Source organism: Solea solea, chromosome 20, assembly GCF_958295425.1.
Source record: "Solea solea chromosome 20, fSolSol10.1, whole genome shotgun sequence".
Lineage (NCBI taxonomy): Eukaryota > Metazoa > Chordata > Actinopteri > Pleuronectiformes > Soleidae > Solea > Solea solea.
Genome location: NC_081153.1, coordinates 15,754,524 through 15,775,582, shown reverse-complemented (window position 1 = coordinate 15,775,582; position 21,059 = coordinate 15,754,524). Strand labels below are relative to the sequence as shown.

Sequence of the window (21,059 nt, the reverse complement as noted above, 5' to 3'; positions counted from 1 at the left end):
CTGCGCCTGTAGCTTTTATTTACTTTCCTCTTAAGAAATGTCACGTCACAACAGTCGGCATCCGTCATACTTAAAATAAAATAAAAACTCCAGTGTATCTTTAAAAATGAACTTGCAACAAGCTGACTTCAGCAGACACCCACCCACCCGCACACACACACACACACACACACACGGGCGTAAGACACGGACCAGCCGATCGTCAACAGTGTCTCCTCGCACTCGGAGGGACTAATTAGGCAGGTGGTGGTGGTGGTGGTGGAATGATGGGGATGTTATGGGGATACAAGAAACATGTTCCCTGCTGTTAGTCAGCCGCAGCGTGTGTGTGTGTGTGTGCGTTTGTGTGTGATGTCAACATCCTACTGACCCAAATCATACATATCTGACAGTAAAAACAGATTCATGAGGGAGGTGTGGCGCTGTGTGTGAAGCTTTTGTTTTGTTGTTGCAGCTTATAGAAGATCAAGAAGAAAATGATGGACAGTTTTTTTTAGTCTGCGTCACATTAGTTACATTAATAAAAAAAAATAGGAAACATGCTTTTTGAGTTGCGCACGATGACACTATTCTACCGGGGATTAAGTGCGACGGTTCAAGGAGGTATGATAATGGATGAGTGATGGTCTGGTGTGTCAGACACTGGAAAATCAATAGGCTTCAATGGGAGGATATAGAGAAGTACATTACCAGCCTTTAAGTTATGCATGTAGTCAATGTAGACACATAAAATTGGCACAGCAAGCAGTAGCGTTTGCATGCATGTGCTAAAGATGTTAAGTGTAGATGTAATGGAGTGTTGGGGGGGGGGTGCTGAAGCCATGGATTAGCACACAAACTGGCAAAGGAATCCATCATATGGTATTAAACAGGCAAGGGAGAAAAGGGGATAAGAGGAAAAATGAGAGCGAATTAAAAAGAGACAAACGATGACAAAGAGGGGAAAGAGTAAAAGAGAAAAGAAAACGTGGACGAGAGGAGAGGCGATCCAGAAGTGGGGGGGGGGGGGGAAAAAAGAGAAGACAGATGGAGATAAAAAAGGACAGGACAGAGAGGAAGAGAGAGACAGAGAGTGAAACAGATGGTGGCAGAGAAGAGGCAGATAGAAACTCAATAGGAGCACAAGACTGGCTCAGCCAGCGAGGCACGGCGGGGAGCACAGAGAGATGAAAAATGTCAGTGGAAGAGGAGGAGGAAGGGGATGGTGAGAGGCAGAACACAGAAGAGGAAATGATTCAGTCCAGAATTTCATGGAAAGTACTGTGATACCTGGTAGAGATATTACAGATGTAAAGTTCAAATATACTGACTTTGTACTCCAGTATAAGAAATTGATTCATATTTGTATATTTGTACATCATCTGAGTGGCCCTTTGCACAACAGCCATTAATGATGGCTCTCTTCACTTCACTACTGTGTGACCCCTGAAACTGAAGAATCTAAACGGAACTCCTCCATCATTCATGTGATTATTTACATTAAAAAAAAAAGACTACAAAACATCATACGCAGAAAAGTGTGCCCTGTGACACCAAGTTAAAGAAAACGAGCCAGGCAGCGTTTAAGTGGTGACAATATCATCAGGTTGGAATAATGAGTGATGACAGACGTAGTGGGTGCTAGAGGAGAATAACCAGCATCTCTTAAAGTCCCACACTAACACCATTAAGTGAAGAGAGTGCACTATGAATCTGATGCGACTTTAAATGCTCATAAATGAAATATGTTTTCAGCCTGATTAGATGTTTCTACCCCACAACATAAACAACTCTGCAGCACACACACACACACACACACACACAAACTAGACATTTTGTCTCAATCCATCACGTCTAAACCAGAAATCACGCAGGCTAAATTAGTCATGAATAGCTCAGTGTAAACCACATTAAGTGAACGGCTGATTGAATCGCAGAGCACAGTGAAGCAGACAGCTCTGCTGTGTGTGTGTGTGTGTGTGCGTTTAGTGCTTTGAGTTTTGTAGCTACATTAAATTCATTTAGGAGACGCTCGCCTCTAAAGTGACTTACAGTAAGTGCTTTAATCTCTGTGCAAACAAACAAACAACTGTGCAGCGATAAAGATCAAAAGGCAATATGACAATATGCAACATGTCTAACAAGTGTTTGTTGTGTGTGTGTGTGTGTGTGTGAGTGTGAGTCTCTGCGCTGGCATGATTACAGCAGGAATACTTGTGTCCACTCAACCTTCACTTCATCTGTTTAAGTGTCTGCATTCTTACCATTCTCGCTTAGCCAAAAACCCACAATCACTGCTGCCAAAACCTTTACCACTGAACAAGCTTTGGCCAACAGTGCAGTCGCTTCTCTTTTTTTTTTGGTAAATGGCTGCAGACTGTGGAACCACAAGTGCTGCATTTAAAGACCGACATCAGCAAAAGACGCATCTAAAAATGCTCCTGAAGGCTGCATTTCCGAGTAAAACTCGGTTAGAGCGTAAAATACGGTCAAATGCAAGGCTGTCCCAAATATACTCGTCATATTTCATGCCTTCACAGTAAGGGCTGGGTCCATTTAGACTGTTACCAGGAAGTCCCTCATCGTAAGTGTCCAGGCCAAATTTGAACAACAGATCTATTTATAATGTATAAATGACTTTCTTGACAATACTGTACACATGATCCTTGATTAATGCCTCAGAGAGCAGAGGGAGTCTGTTTTGAAGACAAACATCTACCCTAACACAATGGCATGTCCTGTTTCACCTAAGACGTTGAAACATAACATCCATAGTGAATTTAACCCTTAAAAAACAGAGCATTTCGGCTGCTTACTTTGTTTAAACGTACAGTACATACAGAGGCTATAAGAATGTGCAACACAGAGTGTATTATATCCTTTTTTCAGCACAACCTATGCAATCTGATGAATAAACTCATTTTCATCAACTATATAAACACATCTGAGCAAAAAGTACTAATGTTTTACAATCGGATTGAATTTGTGAAATTTGGAAATGCGTCACGGTTCAAAGTTCACTTGGCTCATTTTTATGAACACAAAACGGTCACATTTTTTTTTTTTAAAGCCTGAATATGTGACCTATAAACACACACCTCCGGGATGTCCATATAAGGAGTTGCGTATTATTCCCACGGCAAATTACCATGGGTGCACCAGCGTGAGCATTAAGGGTTAATATATTTTATTGAAGACGATGTGTCAAACAACATGTCCTCACTGCTATATCATAAAAGGAACCTCACAAATACATAACTTATTAGTATCAATATAAAGGTTAGATGTTAGAAATGTGCACAACTGATTAGAAAGAAACATAGAAAAACGGTTTATTGAAAACCTCCACATTCCAATATCTGTGCTTTTCTTAACACAGGGACGTGTGGAGGTCGCGTCAGCGCCTCGAGCATTCAGCTCCTCTTTCTACTCACTGAGACCAATTACGCTCGCCGTTAGTGTGACACACGGACACATTCGCAGGAACACGCACACATAGACGGAATTCTTTGGAGGCTGATGTAGTGTCTGACAGCTGTTTAGTCAGTTGAGGGCGGCTGAAGAATGTTTTTGTACATGTGTAAAATGTGGACAGCACAAGTGATTGTCCGTCACTGCGATGTAAGGGGAAATGCCTTCCTCAACCACAACTTTCCTGGACTCCGACACACGGCAACTGACATACCACAAGTGAGAATCAGCCGTCTGGACGTCCGAGGTAGTCAGAGCTGGGGAGGAATGTTATCTTTGGTGCTCACATGTCTGGAAAGAACAGTGTCCTTTACTTTATTTTCATACTTCGATCGGACGTTCTCCATTCCTTTGATACTCAAGTGTGTAGACGGTACGCAAACTATTTTTATAACCACTTGTATAACATGTTGTAGGGGAAAAAGCACATGCTGTGAAGCAAATAAAATTCATTCAGCTCAGGGAAAGATAAAAGAAAGGTCAGCATGTCCGGATTTACACTGCTCGCTCTTGTCCTCTGTCCAAACTCTGCTCAATATAACCGTCCAATCTGAGGCTCCTGCGACAGACACCGGTGTCAATTTAAATTGTTAATTAAAAATACACAGAATTGGGTGTACATTTGGCAATAGTAAGTCAAAGTTGGAACACGACAACTCCTCAGTTATTTAAACGTATTGTCATTATCTAAAATAAAAACTAAAAAAACGACCGATTGACAAAATACTTCTTTCTCTATCTAAAATGAAATGTCTGGTTTATTGGCTTTTATCAGCTTAAGGAGACTGCTGCAGTTTCCATGGCTTCTTTCACTCGCCAGGTTTCACTTGATTGATTATTCACACACACACACACACACACACACACACTCACCACCACTCTGTTACCACCCATGAACACACCCTCCTTCTATATGCGAGACAATGTCTCCGGTTGTATAATGATGTAGACGGGGCATTGTGTCCTGTTTGAGCTTTACTTTGTAAGGTTGGATAAGTTGTGGGTGGAGCGGCGCACACACACGCACACACACACACACGCACTCGTACATTCTTGCACACAGAAACCAGGAGAATGGACATTTGTCCCAAATGAAGACAATGCACCGAGACAAATCCAAGACCGTGTGTTAGTGTTAAGATTCTATGTTAAGAGGGCATGCAGAGAAAATAGGAAGTGTGCGCTCTGTGCCAAGTCTCTCATTGGCAGGCGCACAAGGAAACACACACACGCACAAACACACACACACACACACACACACACACACACACACAGCTGAGTGTTTTTAATTGGCCACTGATTCACCAGTTTAAGTTGTTACTGCTATGTTAACCTTACTGTGCTGGCCCACTGCCCTAAAGCAGAAACACAGCTGGAACTGGAGAGTGCAGCACGCATGCTAAAGTAAAACATAATACAAGACAGTGTCTTACACCTACTGACCTAAACACTATTTTATCCCAGGACATTTTTAACCCTTTAACACCGAGCGTATCGCAGACATCACGTTTGCGCAAGTGCACTTTGCATTACCGTTATTACGGCTTAATTATTGTGCTATCGCTGTTGCAGGAAGCCGCAGAATAAGCGTCTTTATCACGTCTTTTTTTTGGCCTGCTTCTGGACACCGAGACAAAAACTCAAACAAAGGTTACTTTAAATATGCGTTATACCATTTAAAATTTAAAATTTAACATACGAAATCTGGTGTTTGTGTACAACTGCAGTGTTTTCTTCCTCAATAAAACATTACACCACTTTTGCATGCCGTAAATCGTAAATAACTGCCAGATATTGAAAGCTATTGTGGAAAAATGGGCAAAAGCACTTACTCACAGGATAATTAAACACATACATTTTGAGGCGAAGGTGTTAAAGGGTTAATAATTCCTTGTTTTTAAATGTGTATGTGTCACACAGTATGTGTCGCTGTTGTCTGCAGCCGCACAACACAGATGTATCACCGACAGAAATGTTCTCCACACATATATCTGTTCTGTGGCGTGTTCTGTTCTCCTACATAAATGAGACATTACAGAGGTTTTGCAGGCCAGCTGTTGCAGCGCTGCCGCTCAGAGGCTGACGGAGCATAATGAGCGTGAGTGTGTGACTGTGTGTAACCACTTGGGTGTGCTGCCGAGCATCACAGAAGCGAGGGAGCAATACATATTCTTGGAAAAAAAAAAAAAAAGACCAGACACTTGGATTTAGGGGGAAATTATGGTAGGGGAAAAAAACTTGATTTGATTCTGTGTATGGTGCATTTAGTCTATACAGCAGTTTGTGTGCGTGTGAGAGAGATATTAGAGGCGGATTGCTTCTCCCCTGTGATATTCTGCAAGGTAATGACAATCACCTCTCTTTCCTCTTGCATACTAACACACACACACAGACACACACACACACACACACACACACACACACCAAGGTCAAAACACAGAGGATAAGTGCGGTTTGAGAGTGTGTGTGTGTGTGTGTTATGACATCATTACTATAGCCGAGCTCTGCAGCTGAAAGATGGAGAGAGAGATGTTGTTATGGTCAGTTACACTGTGAGCTCATTGCCCATCAAACAGACAACCGTGTCACTGTTGCTGTGAGTGAGTGTGTGTGTGTGTGTGTGTGTGTGTGTGTGTGTATCGTCACGTGAGCTCACTTTATGTTGTGTTCGTGTCTCTCGAGATGGAACAGATCAGCCGGCCTCGTGCTCATAAAAGAGACAAACAACGACAAAGATCACACAGCCGACATAAAGTCTCACACACACACACACGTACGTGTGCTGGGGAATGTGTGTATATATATATATATATATATATATATACACACATATATCACACATACCATACACTTGCCTTACAGAAAATCAATGGGACGAGCAGATTGCTTCACACACAGACACACACCGGTAGCTTAACATGTGACACGCTGCCGTCTTTCGTCGCAACTATTAAGACGCTGCTGTGCCGCGTAATTACTGCAGCAAAGTTGCCTCGCGTCTGCGTCCGTACATTAAAACGGTGATTGTTCACAGTGTGTTTTCCTTCAGCGTGTTTCTCACACTCGCTTATATTCAAATCAGCTTCATTTGCATCAGTCAATGTTAAAAAAAAAAAGGCTAATTTATGACAATTTGTAACAGAGAGATGCAAATTCTTGAAACATTAATACGTGTAATTAACAGTAACAATAATAGCTCATAGGAAATGTGCACTATATGTAAATTAGGGCTGTCAATAGAAAAATGAACTAATTAATGTCACAATTTGAAATTTGTTCATCTAGATTAACCGCAATTAAAAGTTTGCTTTTCTTCGAATGACTGAATTAACGAGTAATCACAAAAGACAGTGTGTTCAATTGTATCTTCCTTTTTAAACACAGAACTACACATAGAACGGTGGGATTTCAAAGAGAGACTCCGGCCTATGAGCTCAGGCCAACCAGGTAAAATAAAGGCCCAACATGGACGACTGCCATCCTGTACATAACAAGAATGATGTGTTAACATCACAACAACAAAAAAAATCCACCCAAGAATGTCCACATCCACGCCTAGAGTGGTTAGTTCGCCACTTAGTTTCCACTCAGAATTACAGTATTTCTGGTGACTTTTTACTGTAAAAAAAGTAATGTGTTGTGTTTAATCTGGACGTTGAAAAACATGAACATGGCCTAATTGAGCACCAGATAACATGAAAAAGTAATTCACCACTGACGTCCATTTCTCCACCTGGTGTTGCTTGAGAACCAAGAGGTGATGGGTAACTGCTCCAGAATAATGTGCAATACAAGTTGTCACCGTCATAGTCTCTTTCTAGGTAGTACAACACTGACCTGGCCTGAAAGAACAGGAGACCTATCCGTTTACTTATCTCACACATACACACTGACCCACTTCTCGGATAACCACTCATTGAGAAACGGACGGCGGGCGGAGACATGATCGCACCAGCACGTCACAAACAAACAAACAATCGTGGTCCGGCCCGCTCTGATGTCACCTCGGCACCTCAACACAATGAGGAGTCCGAGAGGAACTGATGACTCAACGGGAGCTCAGAGGGCTATGATTAACAAAACTCCGTCCTTATCTCGTCAGTCAAACAAAAGACAGGTGAATAAGAATTGTGTTTGGTGGCTTTTTTGACCCAGATATAACCTGACAGAGAGGTGCTGACAGAAATGCTGGTCTGCTTCTTAGAAACTGGACATTTAGCTTTGCTGAGGATAGTTTTATTTGACTGATTTAAAAAATGAGTGCCACTGCTGAGAAAAATGATTTGATAGACCTGGGGAAGCATGTCCCATGTCGTCCCTGAATGGCTGAATGAATAAAACATGCCGAGCCTGTGTGTGTTTGTTTGTGTGTTATTGTCTTTTCTTCCCTTATTTCAGAAATCACCAATAGCGAGTAACAGAGGGATAGGAGAAGGGGAAAACAAAAGAAAACTTTTAAGACTCTAAGAAGAAATTCTAGTAAGTGATAGTCTGAAGATGCTTGCTGATTATGACCTTGTGGTTATAGCGGCTATCAAGGTCACAGGTTCGAATACGAGTGAAGAAAGGGCGACGACATCATCTTTTCTCTCCTTTGAATCACGGTCACTTTTTATCAATAAATCTTAGTAAATTGGAGGATAATCCAGTTAGTTTACTCGCACCTGAAGTGAGAACATCAAAATTAAATCTTGGATTAAATAACGAGACTAAATAGAGGGGATAATGGCAGATGCGGCCCGGGTGACGCCAACAAGAATGAATAAAAGAAAAGAGAAATGGAGAGTTAAGGCAGAGTGAGATAAGGAAAAGAAAAACCAAGTCTCCCTCTCTCATGCTAAGATCTTCAAAGACTAATGCAGGACTCTTGAGACACACAATCGCACACTCAGCCGAGTGTGAGACGAGCTCTGTGCGATCCTCCTCTGAAATGAACGGAGAGAACTGAATCAGATAAAACAGTCCTGAAGATGTGATGGACGGACAACAGCAGGTACGATGCCACGCAGACAGAATCATCACGTGTGCATTTGTTAGAAAGAAATGTCAATAAAGGACTTTACAACTTTATATAATCGATGGATTAAATCGCTAAATTGCAGGGGAAGAGTGGACAAATGCTCGTGGCGCTGCACATCAGTGACAGAAATAAAACATCAGCCGGACAGATTTGCATCACGGCAACCTGTATCTGAAACCAATTTAGTGATAAATCATCTACATCATTCTTCAAAAGACAAAAGAAAGAAAGAAAGTGATTTAAAAACACAGTATTCTCCAGAAAGCTGATGTATGAACAGAACATGTAGTAACAAACCAAACATTAATCCCTCTCCCAGCTAAGAAGAAGCCGCCAGAGCCGTCACTTCGTTCACCCGTTTTGTCTTCGTCTCAGTCTGTCTCTTCTCAAACGACTTCTCTCGTCTCCCTTGCTGCCTTTTCACTGTTGTCAGTGAAGCTGTCACTCCTGACTCCTGCTGCAGCTGTAGGCGCTACATTCTTCCTCATGTGTCCTTCCCACTTTCTTGTCTCCCTTCTTCCCCCCCCCCACCCCACCCCCACCACCACCACTGTGACCCTGAGTCAGTTTACTCATGTGTGGTCCATCGCACACTGAGCACACTTCAAATGAGCATTCACAGGATGTCTCGTACAAAGCTCGATTCCACACTCACTTGGTGAACTGACAGCGCGCCGCGCTGTGTTTGATGCAACCTTGTACGATAATGCGGCACATGTTATTACACAGACACGGGAACCCAGAGAAGTAGCAGCACATTTGTAACCCTGAGTGTTCACACGGCACAGAAAATGCTTTGTGTTCTACAGGTTAAATGTAAAAATACTACTTTTATAATACTACTTTTTTTTTGTCACACTTCTTCTTAAATGAATGAATTAATCACGGCCTGTGTGTTAATGTCTTTTTGTCTTTTATTTCAGACATCACCAGGAGCTAAAAACAGAGGGATAGGAGGAGGGACAAAAAAAAGGCACTTTAAGCAAACACCTGACCATCGTTATACTTTTCTTTATTATTATTGCTTTTGAACATCTGAACAGAGACAGATTCCATTTCATTTAAGTCATTTCAACAGTCACATACTGAGCCACTTCTATTTAAACATACTGCTGCAATTGGAGACTGCCGCAGAACTGCACAGACACACACACACACACTGCAATGACTTCCCTCACCTCAACCTTAACCAGTTAATGCCTAACCATAACCATAACCATAACCACAATTCAAATGTCAGCCCTAAACTTCCTCAGAAATGATGTTGAAACCAGGTTTTGGTCTCCATGAGGACTACTGGTCCTGACAAGGTCAGTGTTTATGCCAGAAAAGGTTACAGTGGTAACAAATACACAAAGTCCACACACGAGACTCATTTGCATAGTGATAGTGACAATCAACTGACTTAAACCAATTATACCTGTTAGACCTTAGACCTTGTACTAGAGCAGATATGTTTAATCTGCTAAAGCAGGTGAACTGATTCTAAACATTCATAAAATAAATCACACAATGAAAGATGACCTGCCGTCGCACATGTCGAGTTTTATTCAGTTTCCTCAAGTTTAATTGGCGTTCAGATAACTGCATAAATGAAATAAAAAAGACATTATGATAACATTCACATGCGGGTTATGAGTTGGCTAGTCGGCACACAGACCTTCTGTTGGGTTTGTTTAAGTGGTGTGTGGATCTACAATTAGTGCGACGACCTTGTGAAACCTTTCAGCGGAGATGCGCTCATGATCTCTAATTGAATTTCCCAAACGAGGTCTCATGGCTGCGCGGCAAGAGAGACAACAATGTAGTGAGAGACTCAAGTGCAAACATGTGTAATGCAGTGGTTTTTGGTCCCTATGTGTGTGTGTGTGTGTGTACACAGAGAGAGAGTGTTTGTGTGTAAGAGTAAGGATGACATCATTACTATGACTGGGCGCTGGCTGAAAGATGGACATTATGGCTCGCAGCCATGAGCATTGAGAGAGTGCGTGTGTGTGTGTCAGAGAGAGAGAGAAACAAAGGTCCTGTGAAATCCTTTTTTTTTTTGTCTGTCGCTCTCTCCATCTCCTATTTTGTCCTTCTCTCTCTCTCTCTCTCTCTCTCCATTTCTGTTTTTTCTTTAACCAACAAGACATCGATCCTGCTGACAATTTGTCTTCCACTTTTACTCCGTCTACTCTCAATGTCATGCCGAATCATAAATAAAATCAAAGAACATTTAGCAGATATTTATGTCAGGCAGACAGAAAACAGAGTCATCAGTTTATCTTTTCCTCCTTTTCATATTCCCCTCATTGAGCTTGTCCACTTTTTCTCTCCCTCCTGTCTTTTCTAATTCCTTTTTCGCCCCCTTTGCATCATAAATATCTCTCCTGATCCACCTCTCCTCTGTCAATCCACTTCCTTTCCACGACGTGCTTGTCCTCACAATTTCCCTCCCTCTCTCTCTATTCCTCCTTTTCCTCCATCCATCTCTCACCACCCTCGCTGTCCTTCACCTCACTGTATCTGCAGAGCACACGCAGAGTGTGTGTGTGTGTGTGTGTTTGTGTGTGTGTGTGTGTGCCGCTCGGTCGGTACCAAAGTTACTCGTGGTTATAAACATGAACATAAAGTCTCCCCGCACACACATGCACGCTCAATGCGCATAAACAGAGTGATCATAAAGCTGACGCCGCTGTCATTCCGACTTATAGTGTTGCAGAGACCCACACCCTGAGATAAAGTAAACCTGTACTGTGTACTCTAGTGTGTGTGTGTGTGTGTATGTGTTGAATGCTAGTGTACAGAGGGGAGAACCTCAAACAATATACAGTATTTTAGACAATCTGATGAAGACATTGACAAACTTCTATTATTTATCAGAGGTTGAAAGAGTCCTGAAATATTCTACCCATTTAAAAGTACAATATGTACAGTAAAAGTACTGGTCTAAAATGTACTCAAGTAAAGTATTCACCTGTCCTTCACCTGTCGTCATCATTCATTCACTTTCGAGCTGCAGCTAACGATTATTTTCATAATCGATTAATCTGTCGATTCTTTTCTCAATTAATCGATTAATCGGTTGGTCCATAAAATAACAGAAAACCTTAAATAATGTTGATTGGTGTAAAACCTGGAAATGATGATGTTCTCAAATGTCTTGTTTCGTCCACAAACCAAAATAATTGACTTTTAATGATTTCTTTGTTATCCAGAGCAAAGAAATGAAGAAAATATTCATATTTAAGAAGTTTAAACAATTGAAAATCTTGTTTTAATCATGAATAAAGCTTCAAACCAATTCATCGATTATGAAAAATAGTTGTCGATTAATTTAGTAATCGAATAATAATCGATTAATCGTTTCAGCTCTAATTCACTTGTCCTCGTCATTCACCTGGATGTGATTCAAAACATTACAATACAATACAGTACTTCCAAAAAAACACCCCTAAGTAAAAGTAAAAAAAGACTTTCAAAAGTAGAAGTACACAAAAACGAGAGTAAATGTAATTCATTACCAGTAACTCTTACTTCATCAACTTTAGTGCACACCCGTGTGTGTGTGTGTGTGTGTGTGTGTGTGAACGTGCATACGAGTATGTGTTTATTCTGCTGAGTGTCTCATTACATAATCACATGGAGTTCTATCTCATTGGGACCAGGTTTTGGACTCCATGAGGACTCCTGGTCCGGACAAGATCAGGGTTCATGCCAGAAAAGGTCCTAAATAGTTAACAAATGCAGGCTCACACACACACACAGAGGCAAAACCTTTTTACCCTTGTGTGTGAATCTACTGTAATGAAATCATGTGATTGCAGAGGAACATTGGTTCCCTCTCTAAGAGCTTTCATCGTACATTTTCAATACAATTCTGTTAATGCTTTGGGAGAGAGAGAGAGAGAGGCGGGGTAAGCAGGAGGAAGGATGGGAGGGGAAGGATAAAAGTAAGGTGGGAGGGGAGGTAGAGTAAGAAAGATAGGACGGCAGGGTGGCACCAACACAAAAAAGCCATTGTGTTCAATCATGAGTCGAGAAAACTGCAACACGCCATCAGGCCTGCGAAGCAGCGCGGAGCCTAATCTGCTGCATTCCATCAAGGAGAGGAATGTCTGCTCAACATCTGCTCAACGTCCACGGGAGGAAATTGGCTGAAAAGATTACATTCCTCACCTACTACTGATGAGATATGGACAGGTCAACTACAGCATCCACACCAACCCCAGAGCACCGACCTCAAGCAGCAGTTTATCCCTGAACATTGAAGTTGGGGAAGAGATTTCGTCAAGGTCATGAAAAAGAAGGAGAGAAAGAAAGATAGAATGGAAAAATACAGAGAGGAAGAAAGCGACGCACACCGGGATTCAAAGTGACAAAAGACATCGACAAGTGTGTGAAGTCAGTGTGAAGAGACTGTCAAAAAACAAGTCAACATCACGAGAACAGAACACAGTAAAGCCCATATTTCTTATAGTGTAATTTCACGCTGTCAGAAGAACTAACAAAACTTCATAACAGAACAATTAAAACTATAAACTGGAACTTTTCTTCTGATCTGGTTTCTACTTACTTATTTAAGATTGACTCAGCTTTGAATTATGTGTTCCAAAAATTGTATTTTTAGTTAAAATGTTGGTTAGTCATTATCCAAAATCAAATACAGATGACATAGTTAGGGCCAAACTGAACATTTTTTTATTTATTTTTTTGAGAATAAAGTCATAATAGTATGAGAATAAATAAATCTTTTGAGATAAAGTCATAATAGCATGAGAATAAGTAAATCTTTTGAGAATAAAGTCATAATAGTATGAGAATAAGTAAATCTTTTGAGAATAAAGTCATAATAGTATGAGAATAAATAAATCTTTTGAGAATAAAGTCATAATAGTATGAGAATAAGTAAATCTTTTGAGAATAAAGTCATAATAGTATGAGAATAAATAAATCTTTTGAGAATAAAGTCATAATAGTATGAGAATAAGTAAATCTTAAAATAAAAATGCGTCAAGATGAGAAACGCGCAGCATTTCCTGAAGTTACATTCTGGTTTGGGCTTCACAAATAACGAAATCCTTCATATTTGTGTCACATCAGCGCCGCATTATCTTTAGCATCAGGGAATTTGAAAAGACTGAAAGAAAAAGAAACTGAGTGTGTTCGGAAGAAAGGGTCACACAGACAAGGAGAAAATCCTCTCTTTTGTGGACTGGAGGAGGAAATGGCGGCTAGTGGCCGACTGCAAGGCTATCGCTGGTTACATCTGCGTTCTGTTGCTGTTTAACAATAATACATTAGATAATGACAATGATCATTCAATTTTTTTTTCCTCTTCAGTTTGGCCCTAACACTCCATCGCATAGATAAGATTGACACAATGCAAAGAAGCATGTTACACCTAATAAACTGGCTAAGAGACTGAGTATGTGTCTGAATGGCTGAGAGCCTGGTGAACAGAGCAGCTGTCTGTCTGACTCACTGCACAGCTGTATGACACACTGGCAAACACACACACACACTCAATATCTGTCAGACTAGCTGTTTACTCAGCATTTGTCTCACTGACCAGTCCACATGCCCGAGTGACTGCAAGTTTGCCGACCGAAGTGCACAAGTTGTGTGTGTGTCTACGTAAAAGAAACACAACGTCTGCTTCTTGCAATGCATATTCTTTCTTTTCTTTCTTTCTTTTTTTTTCCCCGTGCCTACGTAAATGACTGAATGTGCTGAATTGTTTCTCCGCGCAGACGGAGGGGGATTGTTGCTCTTTACTGTTATACAATACACATTGTATAACAACTGGCAGTGTGTGGGCTGCTCCCACCATCTGGAGAGATGCCACCCCTGCCGTGCCGTGACATTACACACTGCAAGTGAGTGTGTGTGTGTGTGTGTGTGTGTTTTTGTTGTGTGTGTTTGTGTCTACCCTGCAGCTACAAATAGACACAGTGTCATCTACAGTAGTTCAGTTCCTGGGTTCATGTGCATGATGAATTAAAAGGGAGGCAATCAATGCGGCGATGCTGCGCATACTGTGTGTGTGTGTGTGTGTGTGTGTGTGTGGGTGTGTGTGGGTGTGTGTGGGTGTGTGTGTGTGTGTGTGTGTGTGTGCTTGTCCCAGTTAATGCTACACACGCATGTGCACTACAGCACGTGCATCAATGAACGTGTGCACGGCACTGCTCCTTTAGAACTGCGTGTTATTGGCCTTTGGGCATCTGACAGCTGACTACGGATGATGAAGACTTCATTACGTGGCTTAGCAGGAGCCAAAGGCTCACTGCTCCCACTACTGGCTCCACAGAGACACAACCTTACAAACAACGTCTTCATCCACAAAATAAACAAAGACACAAGGAAGGACGTTCGATGCACACACACACACACACACACACACACACACACACACACACACAGAGAGAATCCATTACATCAACTTCAAGTCAGTGCTCAACAGCAAACTGTTGCTATGGAGAGAAAAAATAACACAGATTTCTGGTCTATTTTAAGGTGACTGGTGGTACAGATCTTTTATTTATTTATTTATTTTTTTCATACGCATATATCAGAATCAAACAAACCGGTATGGCAAGCGTCACATCAACACTGGACTGTGTAGCAAGTGTGAGACAGGTTTTAAATCATGTACTAAATATGACCACAACAGTGTCAAACCTATGCTACGTCAGAATAGATCATCCTGAAACTCTTAATTGAGAGGCGAACTTGCAGTTCAATTTGATTGCGATGAGGTGCACATTGATATCTTTGTCTGTTTTAAGTTTAACTGTGAGCACGTTTTTTTTGTCTTCTGTGTGTGGGTGTGTGTCAAGGTGTATATGTAAAATTCGCATGGTTATTGAGGTGTTAGATTGCCTCTGTTTTTAGCAGACGGCTTCACACCTCAACAGAAAGGCACTGGAATTCACATCCTGCCTGCTGCAACAGTGAATCCCAGCATTTATACCTGCAGCTGTCACCTGAGCCATGACTGTTAATTATTTCTGGAATGCAAAACTTTGTCCCACACTCATTTGGTTGGAGTTTATATGAATATCCACTATGATTACATGTTTGGTCGATGTAGCGTTAACACAATGTAATATCTTCAGTTTCAAACACTAACAAAAATATTGAATTATTGACTTGGTTGCTTCCAGTGTTGTCATGGAACAAAGTACAAATACTGGTAATGGTCTGTAGTTAAATAGAGCTTTTGTAGTCTTGATGAGCTGCTTTACACTACTTATACTACTTTACTACTTGCTCAAGGACACATATAGTACTCACTTAAGTACATTTGCTTCAGTAATATTATAAAACAAAAGTGACTTCAACTTCTACCAAAGTCATTTTCTGCTAACATACTTGTGCTTTTACTCAAGTATCCCTTTAAGGTACTTTATACAAGACTGCTTGCCTCTCATTTACACTCACCCATAAGCAATATTGTCAAACTATTACACGGTAGCAAGTACAATTTATTATCATCACCAATTCAATCGTTTAACCTTCAGTTACATTTTTATGTAATAGTAGTTAATAGTAGTTAAAAGTATCCATAAGTATCTGGTCAAATTGACAAAGTTCACTAATTTAAAAACAAAGTGCAAACTTCTGAGCTGAAGCACTTTGTACGATGAACAAATAAATCCAGTGGCAATCCAGTGTTGAAGACGACTGCCGTCTGCATGACGCATGTTTTGAAAAGTGTCCTCGAATAGCTTTTGTGAAAACCACCACCTCAACATTACGGCACTCACTATGGCTAATGCCAGCTCTACAAATGGTCTATTAATGAGCGTGGAAAAGTAAACTCCTGGTAACACCCAGGCCCGATAGATCACACAGGAAGACCACCGCTGGCATTACATCATATTTCATCTTCACTTCCCCTTTCTCCCCAACAACAGACAGGAAATATTTCCTACACACATCCCAGAGGGACTGTGTAATGAGGCCTATGCTGTACGAGTGTGTGCTTAACAGTGTCTGCATGCGTGTGCTCACAAAACTGGGTGTGTGTGTGTGTGTGTGTGTGCAAGGCTTTTTACAGTACATGCCTTTCAATCACTTATGGAAATTCTGTGCAGAATGACACACACACACACACACACACACACACACAGACATACAGGTCTGGAAAGGTTATGGGAAAGATTCGTTGGCTGCTATTTCGAAAAGGAAGGTTGTAAAAGAAAAGAAAGCCGTAAACGGAGCGCAAACATGCAGTAAAACATGCATACAGTACAACACACCACATTAAAACTGTAATGTGGAACTTTTAATGTAAAGAAACGTCCACCACATTCAAACCACTGTCAAACAATGCTGTAAAAAGCCTTTTCAGCTCCACGGTTTCTGGGTGATTCTGTTTTACATCACAACTGATGGAGGCTTAAGCACAACAGCTACATACGGTAGCTCTAGGAAAGTAAGACGGCTACATATAGTGAGACGATGGCTAGGCTGTGGCTCACTCATGTTGTCGTGTCCATTAAAAGTATGTTCTTCTGGACTGTCGAACAACTTAACATCTGGCTGCTCTGGATTTGACTGTACAAGAGAATGGAAAAATACTGTGTCAATACTGAAGAGCAGAAATCAGTGGCACAAGAGCAGCAGAGTCACATATGGCATTCTGATGTGGCACTGGGGCTACACCGTGAAATGATTTCCATTTTCAGTCAACCTGCTACTTATTTTCTGGCTTAGTTGAGCGTTGATTCGATCCATCTATTTGATCTTTGTTAGAAAGTTGTGAAAATGCCCTGAAAGTGTGGTTTTCAGGAGTCCAGTAGTTAATAAAGTTTCAGAGAAAAGTGACTTTTGCAACTGTATTTCATATGAACATACCAGAGCCCATGGAACATTTGTTACAAGATAATAAAAAACCCTAAGAAAGTCTACCGTACATCATCTGAATACAAACCCCCCCTTTGATCAATCCTGGTTGTCGTCTGTTTCCCCTTACTTTTTCTTTAAAGTGAAAACATCAGCGAAAAGCCACAATTGCTGCTATTTGACATGCTCAACATGCCATACCATTCCCTGTAGAGCCACAGTGGTTATTAGTGCCCCATCAATCAAACGGCGTCATAGAAAACAAGAGAGAGACGTGTCTTACTGCCAACACACAACCACCACAACATCCATCCACCCCACTCAAGCACTCATTTGAGCTGGCACTGGGTTTTGATACACGACACCGAGGCACTGCTGCTGCTGCTGGCCGGGCCAGCTGAACATCTCAGCACCATCGTCTATCATGGACGTAGGAGGAGAGCGTAGTGAGCGATGTGTCGATGTGAACGGCTGGTTTGTGTAAAGCTAATCTGACCTCTGTTTCAGTTTGTTTGGGAACGTGATGGAAAATGAAACCTGCATGTGAGTGTGTTGCAGTGATCATCAGTAATCAGAACCTTCAATTTTTACTTTAAATCGCTCCATCTGTCCTTCCGTAAATAAAGTGCGTCAAAGTTTTAAACAAGGATAAGCTCACAAATAATATTCAAACGAGGGGAAAATTCAAAGGTTAAAACCAGGTGTCCCAGGTTCGAAACGCACCTGTGATTGACAGACTGATTCTGTCTATTATGTCATTTGACTCCAGATTTGAAAGAATGGCAGATTGTTTCACTCCTGCTTGGCTTAGATTTGGTTACATTGCCGTTTATTTAAAAATGATAATTGTTCCAACGAAAATGAAATTATTATAAAAACAGTGCATTTCTATGTTACGTATGAGAGGCCATTGGCGGAAACTGGCAATCTTCACATTACCAAATCTGACCACTGATTTAAAGTAAAGAACAGATTAGATCTGGAGTAGAACATGGGATTATGCTGTTATTTGCCAATGCCAAGATCAAGGATGAATTTCTCCGTCGTCAACTGAATTCACACAATGCTGATAAAGCCTTTCACCTGCACACAACTCTCTCTTTGTTCCTCAGTATAACGGCGTTTAGATCTCGCCTTGCCCGGGCATTAAACACTCCTTCATGTCCCGTCTTTTCATATCGTTTGACAATAATACTCTACATTGTTTTTGTTCACGAAGACCAAACAGAGGGAGAATAATGTCAACAACAACAAAAATCACCGAGGGTTGCACACGGCGGCTTTGTAATAAATGTAAATAACACATTGGGTTGTCGTTGTCCTCTTCCATAAAATAAGAGCGTGTTTTCTAAATAAATTGTTTTGCGATGATGGAGTGCAGCGCATTCAGTCGCTGGTGTAATATAATTGAATGCAAACCACCTTTTTAAAAACTCTACCCTTCATCTTCTCCCTGGCACTTGCTTCACAGATGAGGGCAGGGTCTTGTGGAAGTTAAAAAATAAAAAAATAAAAAAATAAAAAACTGCCGGTGAGGGAGCTGGGATGACGTACAGCAGTAAATAATGACCGTCTCAATACACAAGAGAATTTCAGACGCAGTAATAGCAATCTGTAATATGGGCCAAATCTGTCCCCAAGGACAACACTGGATTAACCAACATCACTCAAATCACATAAATGCACACACGCACAGTGAGGTACAGAGGATCAATCTCCAACAAACCCTCCTCCCACTTATTTAATAACGGATAATAAAAGCGGGAAAAAAAACAAGAGGGAGGAAAGATTAGATTGTGTGTTAGAGAGAGGAGGAATGGCGAGAGGACGGGGAGGGGGGGGGGTGAGATCTAAAGAGGGAGAAGAAGAAGAAGCGCGCGGAGAGGCGAGGACAAGCGTTTAATTATTTACAAACTCCTGTTTCATGTAGAATAGAATCAGTGCCCAAACTGGACCCAAGTGTCCTCTACACAACACACATCATCCACAGTGTCGGCTGCAGTCATGAACCCCTGCCTGTGCATTTATGTGGATTTGTGCAAGAGCCTGCAAAAGTCACAAGTTATGTTAAGATGTATGTGTGGGTGTACGAGCGCAGCACCACAGACAGAGCAGATATGGATTTCTATTAAAAGAGTAATGTGGATTCATTAGTGCAACTGGTGCAGTGGGAGGAGAGAGGGAGAGAGAAGAAAGGGCTAAGAAATAGATGACATTACATTTTCGTGTATAATTCCCCCCGTTTTATCACTCCGACACCGTGGCCTGGGATGACCACGATGTTTGATAGTAGGGACTCAAGAACGCACAAATGAAATAAAAGACACAAACGCTACTACGCTACTGCCAGCACGCATCTGAAAATACTTCACCAAGGGGATAAAACTCCATAGCTCCTGGGAGATTGTGCATCTGCATGATATTCATAGCCCTGAAAACAGACACAGAAGGGGTCGCTCTGTGTGTGTGTGTGTGTGTGTGTGTTTGTTACCACTTTAGGGCTTTTTCTGGCATAAAACAATGACCTTGTCAGCATCAGTAGTCCACATGGAGACCACAACCTGGTCCTAATGAGGCATAACCGCTCACATTTTGGAAGAAGTGGTTAAGTTTGGGGCTAAGGGTTTGAATTGTAGTAAGGTTAGACATTAACTGGTTATGGTTATGGTTATGATCAGGGATAATGCTTTTGTTTAGGCCATCGGTGTCAAACTCATTTTAGTTTCGGGGCCACAAACGGCACAATTGAATCGGACCAGTAAAATAACAGTATAATAACCCATAAGCAGATTTTAGAATGAATGAGGTACGTTTTTACAAAACAAATTATGAACAAACCTCAAATTTCCTGAGAAAAATAAGTGCAATTTCAACAATAATATGCCCAAGTTTACCATTTACCAGTCTTGTATAAAGTACAGGGATACTTGAGTAGAAGTATCTTACCAGAAAATGACTTTGGTACAAGTTAAAGTCAGTAAAAGTCTTAAAGTATATGACATTTACTGTACTTAAGTATCAAAAGCAATTTTCTGATGGTGTCTCTTTGTACACGTGTTCATTTTCGAGGCATTTACCGGTTTTGTTCATGTGACGTAACGATCTGCACGCGCCTCGTGTCCCGTGCTACACACTTTGCAGGAATAGTGCAGTGTCACTCCGTAATGCGTCAAAAAACTCGACAGGGGAACGCGACGGTGTTGCCTGATTTCTCAAAGTGTCAACCTGCTGAAGATAACAGCAGCGTGCAGAGCCTACTATTCTGTGTGTGTGTGTGTGAGGGTTTTTAATCGCATGTATTAAAAATAAACTTTTTCAGCTCAATCAGTTTAGATCAAACCTTTTGAAAGTGTGTGTGTGTGTGTGTGAGAGAGAGCCAGTGCGTGAGCTCCTGTCATTCACTGTGACCTGCAGCAGCAGCAGCAGCAGGCACTTCTGTTGTGTAACCCTCGCTGTCAAACACATTCACACACACACACACACACACCTCCACATATACAGTATAATGTGAGTGTGTGTGTGCAGTTATTCTTGAATCATGGTGAGAAAACACCGCATGATTTCTCAGCACAATCAGGACGGGAGCTTTAAAGGAGGAATTCTCCATGTAATTAACAGGTGGAACGAGTGGTTAAAGTCCGACCTCTGCTGCGTTATTATCACCAGTTTTACTAACGATTCAATTTGTTCAGGGACGACAATCCACAGTACTATCATCCAATCTTCTGAACAAACATCTGTTTTACATTGTGTACGT

The 21,059-nt window shown here is 41.3% G+C and overlaps 1 protein-coding gene across 1 annotated transcript in view; it reads right to left on the bottom strand.

The window, feature by feature from the left end:
• Positions 1–21,059, bottom strand: part of atxn1a (ataxin 1a) — an 83,899-nt gene that overhangs the window by 22,712 nt on the left and 40,128 nt on the right. The gene's annotated exons all lie outside the window — the stretch shown is intronic.